This window comes from Pristis pectinata, chromosome 26 (assembly GCF_009764475.1).
Source record: "Pristis pectinata isolate sPriPec2 chromosome 26, sPriPec2.1.pri, whole genome shotgun sequence".
Classification (NCBI taxonomy): domain Eukaryota; kingdom Metazoa; phylum Chordata; class Chondrichthyes; order Rhinopristiformes; family Pristidae; genus Pristis; species Pristis pectinata.
In genome coordinates, this window is record NC_067430.1 from 17650250 (window position 1) to 17669982 (window position 19733).

Sequence of the window (19733 nt, forward strand, 5' to 3'; positions counted from 1 at the left end):
AGGATATCTGATAGATAGAAGAAGACTATATCTAGAACTGAGGTGCAAACACTTAAACATTACAGCCAAACATTTCATGAGCAAAGTTAGAAATAATTATACATCTAAAGGATATTAAAAGTTTGGATTGCCCTTCTGAAATTGGTTTTGAGTTAGTAGAAAATGGCTAAGAAGCAGGTTGAAAGTTATAAACTTCAGTAAAACAAAGGTACAATTCTGAAGAGATTCGGGGGAAACAGTGTATATGTGCACAGATTTTGAAAGTGGCAGGGCAGGTAGAGAAAGTGATTTTATTAAATAAAAAGTACAAGACCTTGGGCTTTATCAATGTCAATGTCTGAAAGTAAGCACCTCTGTGACCATAATATTGAGTCTGTTCTGGTCACTGCATTATTGAAAGGATCTGAAAGTGCAGAAGAGACTAAGTAGAGTAGTCCTGGGAATAAGGGACTTCAGTTATGTGGATAGATTGGAGAAGCTTGGATTGCTCTCATTGGAGCAAAGAAATTTGAGAAATGATTCAGTAAAATTATTCAAAATCTTGAAGGATAACTATAAGGTAAATAACTGATGGAATAATTGAGAACAAGAAGACACAGATTTAAGATGATTGCCAATAAAACCAATGCTGACCTGAGGAACCACTTTCCCACTTGGCTGGGAGCAATGATTTAGATTTCACTGCCTAAGTGAGTGATAGAAGCAAGTTCAATCATGCCTTTTGAAAGAAAATTGACTACATACTTTAGGGAGAAATATATAGGGGAAAAAACCAAGAAATGGAACTAATTGGATTTCTTTCATGGAAAACTGCTGCAGGAGCCATTGGCCTCATTTGGTACAATAATGATTTTCTTTATTCATGGGGTTAGATCATAGCTTGGCTATAATCTCTTAATGGCATACAGGCTTGAGGGTCTAAATTCCTCAAACTGGCCCCATTGTTTTGTTGATCTATCTTGCTCTTCTAATATTTATCCAATTTTTTTCCTCATGAGGAGCAGTGATTGTTATCTCTTTTGTGGCAAGATACTCCACATTATAACAACACTTGGTGTGAAAGAAATTTTCTGAATCTTTCTTATCTTCCTTGTGCATAACTTAAAGTAATGTCTCGCATAACTTAAAGTAATGTCTCACATTACTGCGTCTACAAGTACAAGGAGTACATCCCATGACAACCTTGCACAAATGTCAACAGCACTATTATGTGTGCTCTTGGTCTTCTTTGCTTGAGGAGTCCTAGCATCTCAAATCCCTTCTCGTGATCATAATTTCCCATCCCTGGCACAATCTGATGACTTTAAAGGGGGAGGAAAGACATGCTTTTGATGGCTGTCTTCTTGCAGAGCTTTGGAGCCAGCATTGAAGTACTTTTGAAGTGGGACCCCTGTCGTAATGTAGGAATCGTAACATCCAGTTTTCACACTGTATGATTCCACAGTGTGACAAACAGCAGGTTATTTATTTCTAGTGATATTAACTAAGGAATTAAAGTTGGCCAGGAGCTTGAGTCTTTGGAGTGGAACTAAAAGTCACATCATCTGACTTGAGAGAACCCTTGAGTTATAGCTCACTATGTATAATGTCCATAACTTCAATGTCCTTTATATTATGAGACCCCAAAACTGCACATAATCTTATAATGCCTTAGGCAGCGTATTATATAAATTTATCACTGCATCTTTTCTGCGAGTCCACCTTTTGAAGCCCATTTATGTAAACTGACCTCTCAATTTTTGGTGTTCTACTTGAACTGCAGGTTGCTATTTTTCCCCACAACCTTCAGTGCCTTTTGTTTTTCTGCCCAGAAATGTAACTTTGCTGCCTTTAATTTGGCTTCCTTTAGATTCCTTGCTGTTCATTAATCATCGATCCTCAAAGTCATTCTTTGCAGGCAAGGTGTTTTGAGAGGTTACTGAGAGGCACACGCACACGCAAAATCATCTAGGAACTTCTCCCATGCAGATTTCAGGGCATTCTTTCAACATGGATGTCCTTGAGGATAAGCAAGAGCAGAACCTTTGGCAACACCTTTTTTATATTTAGAATTATTTGGACTGTAATGGCACTATTATGCAGTAAAAAATTCTTGCAACATGACTAATTTGTACATTAAAATCACTTAAATTCCATTTTACAAAATATCTGTGTGCATTTACAGGGTATTTATTTGTATGGACAGAAACTTCCTTTTAATCTGGCTCCCAAATTTGCATGCATAGCAATGAAACTACTTCACAGAAGTGAATTCTATTTATTGCTTTGGTGTCCCAATGGCATGATAAAGTGCAACATTTTTTCTCTTTATTGAATCTACATGCACACTTCATGTTGCCTCTGACTTTTGTGCCAAATATCTTAAAGGTGTTTTCTCCCATTGGAAACAATTTATCCTTATTTTTTTAGCAAGTTGCAAGGAGTGGATTTCATTGGCAATGCCAAGATCTATTGATCCTCAAGAGGCAGTCAAAAGAAGGAGTACCTTCCATGAGGCCCTTGTACAAATTTAAAAAGCACTATTAAATGTGCTCTTGGTCTTCTTTGCTTAAGGAATGTACTTCTATTTTGAAAGTCTGCAATCAAGTATAGTTCAAGTTATACTTTATTGTCATTCACCCATATGCTGTAAAACACATGGAGGAACGAAATGTCGTTTTCCCCCAGACCCACACAACAGAGGACATACAATAAACACAGACAGACAGAAAAATTGTGCAAGCACAAATCGTGCAAAAAATGGTATATACAGGATACAAAATTAGTGCAAGCTTAGTGCAAGACCGAGTTGGACAAACAGAATACAGAACTCAGTGTATTGCACTAAGTGTATAAACATGTTCAGCAGCAGCCAAAGTTCTTATGCACTGTTGTGCAAACCAGGACTTTTGACGCAGCATTTGTCTGAGACTGCCTCCAGGGTATTCAGGAGCCTGACAGCCTGGGGGAAAAAGCTGTTGTACAGACCAGATTGGGCAGATTTACCTCCTTTAGAGGAATAGTGAACCAGATAAATTTTTACAACAATCCTGTAATTTCTTTGTCACTATTACTGAGACTACCTTTTAATTCCAAATTTGATTACTTGGATTTAAATTTCCCCAATTGCCACAATGGAATTCAATCTCATGTCTCCAGATCAATGGTCATGTCTCTGGATGACAGTCCAATAACTCAACAATATGCTACCATGCATTACTTTATGGTATGGTACCCTGAAATAAAATAAATGTGACTTTTCCTACTATAAGGAAAACAATCCCAGTTTCACTTGCATGTCCATGTAACTGATGTACTTTGTATTTGGTGCATTTTAGCAAATCTTTTTGCATCACCTTGAAGGTCTCGACACGTTTCCTTAAGGCTGGAAATTGGAATTGACCATGATGCTCAAATATTGGAATAGGTTTATTGTCACTTGTACTGAGGTACAGTAAAAACTTGTCTTGCACACTGTTCATACAGATCAATTCATTACACAGTGCATTGAGGTAGTACAAGGTAAAACGATACAGAATGCAGACTATAGTGTCACAACTACCGAGAAAGTGCAGTGCAGGTAGACAATAAGGTGCAAGGTCATAACGAGGTAGATTGTAAGGTCAAGAGGACATCTTATCATATGGGAACCATTCAGTAGTCTTATAATGGTGGGATAGAAGTTGTCCTTGAGCCTGGTGGTACATGCTTTCAGGCTTTTGTATCTTCTGCCTGATGGGAGAGGGGAGAAGAGAGAATGTCTGGGATAACAAGTCAATGTGCACTTCATGTTTTCCTGTCCATCCACTTCTGTTACTTATTCCATAGGCTACAAAACTCTTATCCTTTTAACAGTTTTCAATTGATACAGCATATCCGGGAAATTGCTCACTGTGGCAAAGTTTCAAAAACCAGGGGCATGAGGTCAAAGTGAGTCAGTTTGGCATAACTATCAAAATCAGGCAGAATATTTTTCACCCGAAGTATAATGGAGTTGAATCTAAGGGGCAGATTTTCCAGTATTCCATGATTACTGTCTGCTTACCCTTGGACCATGATTTTTCTTCTAGCTTGTCCCTGAGTGTAGTCTTCTGCAAGGATGGTCCCTAGCACAGCTGTAGTGAAGAAAATGCTGGAATCTCTTGCTAAGGAAATGATAATAGGGTGTTTAGACATATAATGGTAGAATTGGTATGGACTCATGAGAGCTGTTGTGTTTTTCAAATCTACTAGAGTCTTTTTGAGGTTGTAATTGGGAGAATTGATAAGGGGGAACCAGTGGATGTGGTGTCTTTGGATTTTAAGGTAGCTTTTAACAAGGTGCAACCTGAGGTTATTTTAATTTTAAAAAATAAGAGCACATGGGATTGGGCATAATGTGTTGGGATGGGTTGTAGATTGGCTAACATGTAGAATAGGAATAAATGGATGATTTTTGGGTTGGGAGGATGTATGCCTGAAGGAAGTTATGCATGGCTATATGGCCTCCCAACATTTACAGGTGTCTGGGCATAAATAATGGAATAGATGTAAGATGGATGGTTGGCACAGATCCGGTGAGCCAAAGTGCCTGTTTCTGTACTGTATCACTCTATTGACTCACTCACAATGTTATGAGATAGTGCAGTGCGTGGGCTGACCTGGCAATTGGATACAATAACAGAATGGCTTTGACTTCTAGTAAGGTCCACAGGCTATCACTGTAATTGAATGTTTGTGAAAACCTTTGGCATTCACATTCAAAATCACTTGTCGCACAGATGTACTCACATAGACGCACACTCTCAGAAAACCTCTTAAATAAAATAAAAATCTTGACTTTTCTTTCTACTGGCATCTTTTCTCCTGATCTATGGAATGGTTTGTATAGGGAAGATGTGATGAAGCCACGTCCACCTTGGGGATAATGTAAACCAGGGGTCATAAATATTAGACCGTCTCTAAGAAATCTAATGGGGAATTCAGTAGAAATGTCTTAACCTGGAGAGTCACCACCGCATGTAGTAGTTACAACAAGATTTGCATTTAGATAACATCTTTCAAGGCCACAGGAGCTTTGCAGCCAATGTAGTACTTGTGGAATGTAGTCAGTGCTGCAATGTAAGATACACATTTGTCAATTTACAGGTGGCTATTTCTCACAAACAGCAAGAGTAATAATGAGCTGATAATATTTACTTTTAGTTATGTTTAGTTGAGGAAGAAATATAGGGCAGATCACTGGGACTTAAGTCACAGCCTTCTGAATCACCACTTAAAAACAGGTGCATTGAAGGGAAGCTAGATAAGCAAATAAGGAAGGAAGAAATAAATAAATGGATATACTTTGTTCCCAATGTCTATGCTCCTGAAGATTCATGGTGGGATATGGTTATGTGGCCCAGACTGTTTGTGATTTATTAATCTGTCTTAATGTGGGAATTTTCTGGCAAAAATCTCAGATTATCAATAGAAGTGATTTTCATTTTGGGTTTAGAATTGCAATTTCTTTGCCAAAATAATTCTGAATTTTTTTTTTACAAACTAGATTAAGAACATATAACTTTGCACAAGCCATCAAGAGCTTTAACAGCTTGTGAACCTGGGCCTTGCTGGCTGTAAAGAAACATATTCAGGATAGAACCAGTCATGTGCTCGCACGTTGTCCTGCACTGCATTCACCTTGCATGTTGATTGGGAATGAGCCTCCAGATGAAAAATTGAACCTAGAATCACGCTGGAGGAAATGGCATGGTCCAAGGGCAGAGAACTGCATTCTCAAATGAGTTGCTGACATTGTTGGATGTAAAATTGATCTGTGAAAAGGATGTAAGAGCTGTAGATGTAAGGGAATGGTCAGGAAGATAGGTGGAGTGTAATGTGGGAATTTCAAGGAATTCATTTTTGACAGGAAGAATAGAATTTGTTAAATGATTAGAAAGTTGATGTATGGATAGATCAAAGTATGTTGTTACCCAAAATCCTCAGAGTTGATATCCAGGTACTGAAAGCAATTGGAAAGTCACAGTATATTGACCATTATTGCAAAGAAGCTGCAGTACAATAGGGAGGAACTCGTACAGGGATTATGCAGGGCTTTACTGAGTCTGCTCCTGGAGTATTGTGTGTGCTGTTTTAGTCACCATATTTAAGAGAATGATAGACTTCAAGGCAGTAGGAGTCTGATTTATAGGATTTTCTGGGCTGCCTAAGAGGAGGAAGTGAGCAGGATGACCCAAACTCACTGGGGTTAAGAAAAATGAGAGATGAGTGTGTCAGTGAGATGTAAAATCTAAGAGGAGCTGATAGACTCTGTAGCATTAGGAAAAAGTGCAGAAGAACATCACCAGGAAAATTGTCTCGAATGGAGGGCTTTACTCCTAGGTAAAGCTTCGATAGGCTGGGTTATTCACACTGGAATGAAGGATGCTGAGAGGTGACCTCATAGAGGTTTATAAAATGTCTTGGTGTCTCTTACCTGGGGTAGGAATGTTGAAAACTACAGTGCATAGGTTTGAGGGGAGGAATTTAAAGGCGATCTGGGGGCAGGTTTTTCATATAGAGGGTGCTGGTTATATGGAATGAGTTGCTGGAGGAAGTAGTAGTGGCAGATACATTTACAGTGCTTAAAATGCATTTGGACAGGCACTTGGATCGGAAAAGTATAAAGGGATATGGGCCTAATGTGGGCAAATGGGATTAACCGAGATAGGCATCATAGTCTGCGTGGAAAGGCCTATTACTGTGCTGCACAACTCTAACTCTAATGTGGGGAGTATGAAGAAAAGGATTAATGTAGGAATAGATGGGTGGTTGATGGTCAGCATGGATGTGTTGGGCTGAAGGGCTTGTGATCATGTGTTTCTCTGACTTTTGAGATTAGATGAAAGAGGTGGCATGAATGGAGCCTTAAAAACTATCACAAATACTCTAGATCTTTAAATATCCTTTTCCTCAATAGACCAAGGTCAGTTGGCTCATGCATTGATGAAGTTTATCATCAATGTCTGCCTTCACTGCGAGGTGGCTCCCAAGAAATGGAAGTGATGCACTTTTTCTGGGGTCTCACTGTGAGCCATAGCCTGTGCAGTTGAAGGTCCTGCTGCCACTAGACACTGAGGGGCTGAGTCCAGTAACAATTCCTTCTTATCTCTGTAAACCCTTCAGCCTTAGAAACCTTTGAGTTAGCTGATTCTCGCTTTCTGTCTTAAGTCATACCAAATATAATTTCCAGCATTTGTGGCAGTGCTGACAAGCTTATGAATCCTGGAGTTCTCTTTGACCTTGTACCTTTTAAGATCCTCCTTCAAATCTGAGTATATTAAAACATTAATAATCTGCTCTTAAATCTATTTAAAAATTATGCCTGTTCGGCACCAGGCTCATTAGGTTCCTGTGCTCCCTTCCATGTTGTTTTAACGAAGGCACAGCTAATAAAACTGCCACCTTACAGTGCCAGAGACCTGGATTCAGTCCTGACTTCCGAAACTGTGGAATTCGCACGTTCTTCCTGTAATCGTGTGGGTTTCCTCCAGGTGCTCTGGTTCCTTCTCATCGCCAAAGAAGTGCTGGTCTGTAGGTTAAAATGGCCACTGCAAATTTCCCCTAGACGGATTGTAGAATCTGAGGGGACCTCAGGGATGTGGAGAGGATAAAAATGTGTTTAGTATAGTATTAGTATTAATGGGTGGTTGATGGTTGGCGTTGAATTGATGGGCTGAGGGTCATGTTTTTGTGTTTTTGGTTCTATTTATAAATTGATCTCAATGGCCAAGCTTTTGCTCATCTCCCTATGTGGCTCAGTATCAATTTTTATTTGATAATGCTTCTGTGCAGTTCTTTGGGTCACTTTGTCAAGGGTGCTATCCAAACGGAAGTTGCTGAACTTATTGATGTAACAAGATGTCCCAAAGATGTTAACAGGAGTGATATCACATAATATTTTACATAGAGCCTTCAAAGGAGATAGCAGGATTACAACCAAAAGCACAATCAGTAGAGGTAGCTTTTGAGGAAATTCTTAAAGGAGGAAACAGAGTGGAAGAGTTCCAGGGAGGTTACTTTCACTTAAGGCATAGACAGTTAAAGGGATGGAAGTTAATGAGGGGTTGATTAAAATTGAGGATGGATGTGGCCAGAATGGGAGGGATGTGGAATGTGAGCTGAAGGAGATTTCTGAGAGAGGCCAGGCCAATATTAGGGAATGATTTGAATACAAGGATAGGAATTGAAAATTTGAGGTGCTGCTAGACTGAGCCAAAGGAATAAAAAAAGGGGTGATGGGTAGATGAGGTTCAGTACAAATATTTCCATGAATCTTAATGTCATGTGACTGTTTTTCTCCCTATGATGAAGATTAGCCCTCCAGTTAGTGGCATGAGCTTCTATTGCACAGTTTGAGGCTGACAAAAATGTTTGTGATTTATAATGTATAAACTGAATTTGCAGCGGAACTAAGGGAGGCATCTGCAAGTATAAATTATATATAATATGGAAGGATAAAAATGTGGAGAATAAGGTGATGCCACATATAGTGCCTGTTCCCATTCGGGCTGCACAGTAACTTATTTGGAACTTGTTATCAAATAGGCAGTGCCACGTATCACACTGATTGCAATACTCATCTTTTTGCTTGAATAGCTATTTTCACTTGAGAAGCTAGTTGGTGGGAATTGGTATCCTTATGGCTATGAAGAGATCACATCTGTAGAAAATATACATTATTATTTTGTTGGAAAACTGTTTTGGATCTCTATTGTCTTCTCTTTAACACTCTTGCCTGCGCATTGTGCGGCCTGAGTATCTTAAGTGCGTGTGAGTTGTATGTTATCTTGAGAATAATTCTCTGGCCTATGGAATCTGAGTTATTAATGGTGTTGGTAAATCCCTGTATGAGGCCGTGTGTTATCCTCAAGGAAAAGGTGCCTATGTATTATATTTTCAAACGCTCTCTGGCCTAATTATTGGAGGATAAAATAGATCATGCTGAGTTTTGTAGGTTTTCTCTGGCATTTGTCCTCATTGGCACAGTCAGGCAATGAGGCTGTTGGTGGACTCGCTGACTCAAGCGGACTGACTATTAACTTGGAGACACGAGAGACTGCAGATGCTGGAATCTGGAGCAACACACAAAGCGCTGGAGGAACTCAGCAGATCAGGCAGCATCTGTGGAGGGAAATGACAGTTGACATTTCGGGTTGAGACCCTTCATCTTGACTGAAACATAGAGGGAAGATAGCCAGTATAAGAAGGTAGAGGAAGGGGTGGAGCAAGAGCTGGCAGGTGACAAGTGGATCAAGGTGATGAGGGGGTGATAGGCAGATGAGGGAAGGGGGCGAGTGGGAATGGTGTCAGAAGCTGGGAGGTGATTGGTGGGAGTGACAAAGGGCTGAAGATGGTGGAATCTGATAGGAGAAGAGGAGCCCTCTGCCTCTTTTCTCTCTCCCCTGATCCACCTGGCCCCCATCACCCTATCTCTTTCCCCTCCCCCACCCTGTCTGTCTGCCCATCACCAGCACACTCCTCCTACTGGTTCCTCTCCCCACCTCTCTCCCTTTATTCCATGCTCTACCTTCCTCTCCTATCAGATTCCATCATCTTCAGTCCTTTGTCACTTTCCAAAGTGAAGGAGTTTAGAGAGGGATTTCTAGAGCTTAGTGACTTGGCAGCTGATTGCATAGCCACTCATATCAGTGTAATTAAAATCTGGAATGGTCATGAGGTCAGAATAAGAGCGCAGATATCTTATACTGTATAGACCTGGAATACAATAAAATTAAAGAGGTAAAGTGATGAAGGGATTTGAAATTGAGAATATAACGTTCAAAATCGAGATGTTACTAACTGGGAGATGGTATTATAGTGAGCATGGAAGCATTGGAAAAGCAGGATCTGGTGCAACAAAGGACATGGTCTGTGGGAGTTTGGATAACCTCCAGTTTACATAGAGTAGAATGGGTAAAGCTAGCCTGGAGGATGTTCAGATAGTTAAAACAAGGTAGTCAATGTAGAGGTTTTAAGAAGTGGCATGATTGGGAGTTACAGTAGGAGATGAGCTGGATGATATTGCAGAGGTGGAAGTAATTGATGGGGGGATTTATGGTCTGTAGCTCACTTAGGTGTCAAATATGATGCAAGTTGTAAACAATCTGGTTTAGTTTCAGGCAGTTGCTATGGAGAGGATAGAGTTGATGGTTTGGGAATAAACAGTGTAGTGCAGGCTGAAGAAATTAGCTGTAATTTTCTCAATATGTAGTTGGAAGGCATTCCTGGTCATCTGCTACTAGATGACAATCCAGAGACATTAGAGAGGTCAAAAGGTGATGATATGGTAGGGCCGACTGTCATTGATGTTTATACAAATACTGGTGCTTTTAATGCAGTGTCTTAACTGCATACAGCCCTGTATTGCCAGCACGTTCTTATTTTTTTCCTGTTGTTTCAAACTGAAGGAGTGAGAGCAGTAAGTGAAGGTGAAGAGGGCACAAATACTTTCACAATGAAGCTGTGTTCTATTTGTTTGAGATTCATCTCCTGCAGTTAAAATACTGGAACCAGCTTCCTGTGAATGAAAATGTAATTAATGGATCCCACTATGAAGGACTGTGTGCTGGTGCAGGAGAGGTGGAGTGGCTAGGGAAACCCATTTTGGTGAAACTCATCAGGCAAACCCATTTTGGTGAAATATTTCACTGAAAATGGAGGATTTACAGAAGGGTGAAGTGATGTTTCAGAGATAATAAGAGCACTACCCTGGCATTATAAATTAATGTGTGCACAAAAATGGTGCAAGTTCATAAAAAGCTGTTTTGTAATAACAAGATGGAGAAAAGCTTCTTATAGAAAGACTGTGGGTAGGGATCTGAATACTGTAGCCACAGAATTACTTATAGATTTAATGTAAGTTGAAAAGTCCTGATTGGAAAATATGGAAACAATGAGGAATTTATCTTTAACTTTGGTATGCTACTCCACATGCCTTCTCTGATCTTGCCAGGTGGTTTGAGATGGGATGCTGAGGTGTGGTCCTGATCCTGCCCTGAGTGAGATTTGTGGTCTGATTGGGGTTTAAATCTACTGAATGTATTTGCTGTGTTCTCTGACACTTTACCCAAACGGTAATAATTTGTGCATAAGTCTAGAGTCATCAGGTTATTCAACTAGATGGGGTATCTTTTATAATTAACCCCTGTGACTCTAAGGTAACCTTTTACCTCAATTCCAGCTGCATATTCTTAATGTAGACCTTTTCTATACCTTTGCATTAATCTAAGAATCACAGTTTGTCCTTCACCAAAATATTACACCTTTGCAAGTTATAAAAGTACACATAGTGTTTGTTCTTGTAGATTAATACCACTTTTTCACTGACCATTCCTGCCTGACTGTACCTTATGGTGCACAGAAACAGCTTGTAAAGTGTCCAGCAAATAAAGTTTCAACCACAGTCCAGACAGCTGAAAACCTATTCCTCCAAGACAAAGGGATGCAATAGCATCTTTCATTTGTATATCGCCTTTAATGGAATAAAAACTTCCAAAGGCACTTCATGGCAACAGTTATCATACAAAATCTGATGCCAAGTTATAGTGATAAAGCTGAAGTGATCAAAGACTTATTTAAAAAGCAATTAGTAAGCAATGTATTAAAGCACAAGCAAGAAATAGGCAACTGAAGGCATGCTGTTTGTCTGGAGTGATGAAAATGGGGAACATGCAAGAGGCTAGTTGATAGATTGTTAAGGTTGTAGGTTTGGAAGAGATACATTGATAGGGCGAGGAAAGGTCATAGAAAAATTGTGAAAACAAAAACGAAAATTTTTAAGTTGTAGATTGCTGAATTAGTGGCTGGTGTACATCCGTGAGCATAGGATAAGGAGGATGAATGTTTGCCAATTCCACTCCAGAAACATCTACCTGAAGGAACACGAGTGAGATGTACAGCTCCTCTTGGTTGTCACGGTCCAAACTTTGCACAGCATCACAATGGCTCAGAACACTTCAGAACAAGGATTAAACCTGCAACCCAAATTGTGGGGCAGAGTTAAAGGGAGGTAAACTTGCCAATACAACTACGTTTACATGGTAGTTGTATTGGCATATGATTGGAATCAGGTTAATGTTTTGGATATGAACTCTCCATCACAACTGCAGGACTTCAAGAAGTCTCACTACCATCTGCTTAATTGGCAATAAATGCTCTTTTATCAGTAACGGTAAAAAAAGGTACATTTTAAAATGGCAGTGCAGAACAGAATTGCAACAAGCATGGTGTTGCCTTCTTAATCAAGTTTATACTTTTCCAAACTCTGATTATCTTGTGAAATGTTTAAAATGTAAGTGATAGTAGAGATTGAGGAAGGATAGCAAACTGACCCAGATGATGTCGGTCCGCTTGGATCTGTATATTTAAAGACTATCTGAAAATTTGGCAGAGGGTTGTAGATTCAGCCAGCTCCATCACAGGCAGAACCATCCCCACCATCGAGGACATCTTTAGGAGGCGGTGCTTCAAGAAGGCGGCATCCATCATTAAGGATCCTCACCATCCGAGACATGCCCTCTTTGCATTACTACCACTGGAGAGGAAGTGCAGGAGCCTGAAGACCCACACACGCAACGTTTTAGGAACAGTTTCTTCCCCTCCACCATCAGATTTCTGAATGGTCCATGAACGTATGAACACTACCTCGTTATTCCTCTTTCGTATCACTTATTTATTTTTTGTAACTTATAGTAATTTTTGTGTCTTGTACTGTACTGCTACTGCAAAACAACAAATTTCATGTCAGTGATAATAAACCTGATTCTGATTCTAAGGCATTCTAGCAGCCTTTAGTTTAAATTTGGAGTCTTTCAGATCAATAGGGTAAAGAAATGGATTCATTGCCTTGCTCTACTTTTAACGCTTCCCTATCCCACCATGACTCCCATCACTTTTGTTTCTGGCAAAGTAAGATAAAATTATTTCAGTAGAGACAGACACTCCTGTACACACTTGACAGAAAAATAACATAGCAAGTTTCACAATTCTGTATGGCCAAGTTATGAGTAACAGAAGTCCTCTAAACTGCTCACTTCATTCAAATGAAGAAAAGCTGCCTAGCTTGGAGAGGTGAAAAAGATTTTAATTTTTAAAAAAAACTAGATCACCCTTTCTCCCTTCTTGGAGTAGCTTTCTGGTTGTCTTGATTGGATAATGCAGGGAGTAAAATAACTTATAAACCAGTGATGGTTCCAGTCACTTCTGGTTTGGCACAATCCAGATGCTCTACATGTCATGCCCAGAAAACATTTCTTGCCGCATTAACCTGATCTTTCCATTCCCCTTCCCCTGAGAATATCAATTGAATGTTAATTTGTGGAGCTATGCTGCAGTTTTTTGTTTGCTGTTGTGGGACTGAATTGGATGTTCCCTGTCGTAACGGTTATCTGGGCTGCATTTAAAATTGTTCCCTGCACAGTGTCCACTTCACTTCTATTTAGTAAGCTTTGGGATTGTGCTTTAACAAGCGAAACAAAGAATATTTGTGTAGATTAGATTAGTTGGTGTTTTACAGTCAAAAAAGTTGAGCCACCGATATTGAGTAGTTTATAATCTCATGCCTTGAAATAGGCATTTTGATGTTCTATTTGTTCAATTTTTAGAGCAAATTGAGAGGTGCTGACTTATTAATTCTGGGGGTTCCCTTGGATTTGGAATAAAGATGAAAGGTTGAAGTATGAAGTTCCTGGTTGTATCCCTGGACATCTCCTATTCAGTGGATTATTCTGAAATCCCTTAATTTAATATCAAAGGAAAAACAAGCTATTACTTTGCAAGCAGCTCACATACAACAAAATTGATAGCTAATTGCAGATGATATTACTACATATCCATGTCTATGCACGTGACTCTTATGACTCAACCCTGTACCATAAGGTCTGCTCTAGGAGTCTGCTACCATGATATCTGATACTGCATTTCGCATGAAATCTGGAGAAAATTTGTCGATTTTGCTCAAAACTGTTGCATGTTAATATTGTCAAATGCTGCTAGTGCTGAGTCATTTGCACATATTCCTTAGCATTGATGCTGGCCCACTGGAGACTACACTTAAGATTGCATTTTGAGACCTCAGTGTCAATTATCATGTCCTCCCAGCAAATGTTCATTATTGAGAGGAGGGAGTGCATGTGAAACTGTTGAATCTCAGAAGAGCCACCAAGAGAATGTGCCTCATCATGTAGTTCAGGACAGATACATGTTTAATGCAACCTTTATCGACAGCCCAGTTTATGTAGAAAAGCTAAGAAACTCGCACTGTTGAAAATTTTAAGGGTTTGGTCAAATCACTGAAGAATGCATGCTAATCTGCATTCCTCTTCAAGCATTCTTCCCAGACCTGCCTCAAGTCAAAAATCTAAAACCATACTGTGCTTTTGGCAGATTCTGCTTGGATTGATTTGCAAAGTGTCTGCTCAGTAGAATTTGAGCTGATATTTTCCCCTGCTACACAGAGAAATAAGCTGAATTCATAGTTTTTGCAGTCAGCTTTGCTGCCTGTAGTTTTGAACAACTGCCATGTTTTCAAAGTTTTGCGACATTCCTTCATCCATCCAAGTAACGATCAAGATACTGTGGAAACACCTCAATGGCTTTTGGCCTGGACTTTTTAAACTCTTCATTTGATAGAAGGAGGTTGACGTCCACTGTGACGGATTTCTTGGGTAGCACCGACAAACGTGACCTCTTCAATTCATTCGTACTGAATGCTATGGCACTTCCGCACAAGTGCACCTGAAGTAGCCAGCTTTCATCTTTAGTGTTATGTGCAGCTGTTATTTTAAAGTTTCAGTTTTCAGGTTTACTTAGTAATATTGCTTGTACCATGCATAAGTTCAATTTTTGGAGATATCTATCATAAAAGAGATCTATTTTATTGATGTTCCAAGTCCAGGTGAGTTTATGTTGTACTCTGCAGCATAATCGTAAGAAGAAATAAATGTACTGCATTGCTGATGAGAATGGATATTTCTGTAAGAGGTTATATTGCTGTTGTGAAACTGGAGAGTCTGCAACTTAAGGAAGGCCTGGCAAAAGAGATACTAAAGGAAGAAGTACAGTAAAACTCTGATAATCTGGCACAGTTGGGACATTGGTGCTGGACTGGCAAATTTTTTGGATTATTGGATGCTATTCCCCAAGCACACTTCTAATTCACTTTTTTGGATGTTACACAGTATTGTAATAACTTTTTCAGTGAATCTGGTGAGTTTCAAGAGTGTGCAGGAGCTGGGGCCCTGGTGAGTTTTGGGGGAGTACAGGAACCAGGTCCCCAATGTGTTTTGGGAGCATGGGAAATGAGGTTCTGATGTGTTACAGGGGAGTGCAGGAAACATCACCTCTGAGCTATGTGCTGAACTATCAGGATTTCTGAATAGTCAGACAGCAAATGTTAAGGATCTGAGACAGCAGTAATGACACAGACCAGTATTGGTATTGGTTTATTATTGTCACTTGTACCGAGGTACAGTGAAAAACTTGTCTTGCATACCGATCGTACAGATCAATTCATTACACAGTGCAGTTACATTAGGTTAGTACAGAGTACATTGATGTAGTACAGGTAAAAACAATAACAGTACAGAGTAAAGTGTCACAGCTACAGAGAAAGTGTAGTGCAATAAGGTGCAAGGTCACTACAAGGTAGATCGTGAGGTCATAGTCCATCTCATCGTATAAGGGAACTGTTCAATAGTCTCATCACAGTGGGGTAGAAGCTGTCCTTAAGTCTGATGGCACGTGCCCTCAGGCTCCTGTATCTTCTACCTGATGGAAGAGAAGAGGGAATGACCTGGGTGGGTGGGGTCTTTGATTATGCTGGCTGCTTCACCAAGACAGCGAGAGGTAAAGACAGAGTCCAAGGAGGGGAGGCTGGTGTCCGTGATGCGCTGGGCTGTGTCCACAACTCTGCAGTTTCTTATAGTCCTGGGCAGAGCAGTTGCCTTTCCAAGCCATGATACATCCAGATAGGACGTTTTCTATGATGCATCGATAAAAGTCGGTGAGAGTCAAAGGGACAAGCTGAATTTCTTTAGCCTCCTGAGGAAGTAGAGGCGCTGGTGAGCTTTCTTGGCAGTGGCATCTACGTGATTTGACCAGACCAGGCTGTTGGTGATGTTCACTCCCAGGAACTTGAAACTCTCAACCTTCTCGACCTCAGCACCGTTGATGTAGACGGGTGCATGTACACCACCCCTTTCCTGAAGTCAATGACCAGCTCTTTTGTTTTGTTGACATTGAAGGCAAGGTTGTTGTCATGACACCATTCCACTAAGCTGTCTATCTCCTTCCTGTACTTTGACTCATCGCTGTTTGAGATACGGCCTACAATGGTGGTATCATCATAGGTGATAATATCATAGTAAAATCATAGATGCTTTTGGCAAACATTGTGAAGAGCAAGTCGCAGTCATCTGTGAACAAGAGCCCCACTGTTAAAGGAAGTGAGTTCAGACACCTGTGTGACACTAGCCAATTTGTTGGCAGTCAATGTCCATTTAAGGTGATCAAAAATTCAAATCGTACTTCAACCCAACGCTATCAGGGATGCTTCAAAACCACAAATTCTTTACATATATTTAGAGGAGGCAATATGTGATATTAGTGTGATTTTTTTTTTGTTTTAGGGGCCCAATTTCAGAAAGTTCTTCCAATGAGCATTGAATTACCAATTAATATGCAGATTAGCTGATGAGTGAATGCACGGCGTTTATTCATAACCCATACTTCAGATTTGAAAAGACCAGTAAAATTGCCATTATAATGGAAGTGGCACTGAATAACGAGAGAAAGAGTTTTGTTTAGTTAAGATTCAGACATGAATGTGTTGTGTTATAGGGCATATTGTCGATGTTGACTGCCTTCATTGAGGCATGGTCACATGAGAACCAAAGGTGGTTTCTGTGGAAACCAGCAAGCCACGTAGACCAGAAACTTGGGAAACCTGGGAGTCACATTATTACAGAAGGCAGTAGGTCTGCTATTGATGCCAGAGAATTCATGCAGCTTTGATTTGTCCATGTAAAACATCCCACCGATAAAACGGCAATAAAATAAGACATTTTGCACAAGCAGGTAAATTATTGCAAATATTGGCAGCTACAGGCTCTGGATGTTTTGCAGTCAGGGAAACAAATATGCAGAACATACCAGAATACTATAGAGATAAATGAAGACGTGGAAGAGTGTATGCCAGATACTATATATGCCACTAGTGGTGATGGAGAAGGCTGCAGTGGTTTTTAAATTGTAATTAATACCATATTAATAGTAGCTTTAACAATCAGTGCATTATAATGAATATTTATACTGCTATAGATGTCTTAGTAACAGGGAGAGACGCCTACAGGCACAATTTTAAGTCTCGTGAACTAGGAGTAATGTTCCACTGTGCCCAAATTCTGAAGCATTGTTGAGAAATTTACACGGATGTTGCTGGGACTTGAGTTATAGAGAAAGGTTGAATAGGTTAGGACTTTATTCCCTGGAACACAGGGGAATGAGGGGAGATCTTACAGAGGCAGACAAAATTATGAGGAGTATAGATAGGGTGAATGCATACAGGCTTTTTCCCCTTAGGCTGGGTGAGACTAGAACTAGAGGTCATAGGTTTAAGGTGAAAGGTGAAATATCTAAGGGAATCTGAGGGGGAGCTATTTCACTCAGAGGGTGGTGCGAGTGTGGAATGAGCTCCCAGCAGAAGTGGTGGATGTTGGATCAATTGTAACATTTAAGAGAAGTTTGGATAGGTGCATGGATGAGAGAGGTGTGGAGGGCTATGGTCCGGGTGCAGGTAGGTGGGACTAGGCAGAAAACCAGGCCGGCCTGGACTAGATGGGACATAGGGCCCGTTTCTGTGCTGTAGTGCTCTATGACCCTATAACACTAGGAGAGATCTGGTGCAAAGATGATAGGGGAAATTGAGCTACTGATACTTGTTGCAGAATACACTCAGAAACCAACAATGGAGGGAGTGGATTCAATCACTTGGGGCTAACACGTTCTATTTGAACTCTACTGTATATGGAGTGGAAGGCAAGGAGCAAACAGACAGGTCTTCTTTCCCTCCAGAATCATTTGTTCCTCCTCTGATTCAGTGCATGGAGAAAGGCGGCATCTACCCAAAAGAAATGGCGATGCAAGTTGAGATAAAAAGTAGGTCAGTGTGGAGGTCAAAAGCAAAACCACGTTTTAATAGAAAAAAAGTATTCGAGTAGGAAAGGGTATTGCGGGAAGAAAGATGTGTAGCATTGAAACTGAAAAATTACTGCAGGGCAACCAAAATGGGCAAAGTGCAGGCTACTGCACGATATTAAGAAAGGATGGCTCACAGTTCAAGATAGAAGAATGAGGAAACTATGCAGCATAGAGAGGAGGCACTTGAGTTTAATGATAATAAAACACTGGCACATATGACCAAGGCATTAGCCCAAAAGATCAGAGAGTGTGAATATGAAAGCTTGGTTAAAGGCCTCAAAATAGGAAGAAAGTCTCAGTCAGGAAATCTAGCTTGGGACCATGAGATAAGCAGTGATCTTGTTATATCTGAAAAGTAGTACTCTTCCTTCTAGTGGTTAGACTGGTATTTCTCAAAAAAATAAAATCCTCGTTTGTCATGAAAGACAGGTGAGGAGGAGGCTTCAACTAGCCTGGTGATTGGCTAGTTCTCCTAGCCTGCAACAAATGTACCCAAGGCCTGTTAGCTCTTTGGCAGATCTAACTGCAGTCATACAGCAGTCTTAAAGGGACATTGGAATAAAACATTCATATCAAAGCTAGCTGAGTTGCTATCTAGATGTCTATCTGCTGCTGGATTTTTATTGACATGAAACTAAGAAGGGTCAACAATTGTAAATGAAATGGGATGTTTCAGTTGTAAATGGAACCGGCCTTTGACAGGGTCTGACACGGGAGACTGGCCCATGGGATCCAAGGCAAGATTGAACCTGAGGATGATCAGGCATGCAACCTGCAGGAAGATCCTGAGGGAGTGCTCTTGAGAACAGGCAAGCCCAGGCAAAGTTGAGATATAGGGCAAAGAGATGGTATGAGATGTTTAAGAAATCTGCAGTGCCTTGAAGTTGAATATTGTATACAAGTTCTTGAATGTAATTTTTATGCCTTCACGTCTTGCACTGTACTGCTGCCGCAAAACAACAAATTTCATGACATATCGGATAGAAGATACAGGAGCCTGAGGGCATGTACCACCAGACTTAAGGACAGCTTCTATCCCACTGTGATAAGACTATTGAACAGTTCTCTTATACGATGAGATGGACTCTGACCTCACGATCTACCTTGTTGTGACCTCCACCTTATTGCACTGCACTTTCTCTGTAGCTGTGACACTTTACTCTGTACTGTTATTGTTTTTACCTGTACTACATCAATGCACTCCGTACTATCTCAATGCACTCTGTACTAACTCAATGTAACTGCACTGTGTAATGAATTGATCTGTACGATCAGTAGGCAAGACAAGTTTTTCACTGTACCTTGGTACAAGTGACAATAATAAACCAATACCAATATGTCGGTCATAATAAAACTGATTCTGAATGTAATTAGACTTGCAAGTTCTTTACTCAACTGTTGCTTGTGCATTTACATGAGTGGGGTTGTCTCATCTTTTGAAGAAGATGTAGTGTGGTGTATGCATGTTATTTTGTTTTCCATCATTTGTTTACCAGCTGTTAGGTGTGACTGTTACCTTAAGGTTAGTGGGGTGC

General features: G+C 40.2%; 1 protein-coding gene across 2 annotated transcripts in view; it reads left to right on the top strand.

The window, feature by feature from the left end:
* Positions 1-19733, top strand: part of LOC127583280 (segment polarity protein dishevelled homolog DVL-1-like) — a 121319-nt gene that overhangs the window by 1018 nt on the left and 100568 nt on the right. The gene's annotated exons all lie outside the window — the stretch shown is intronic.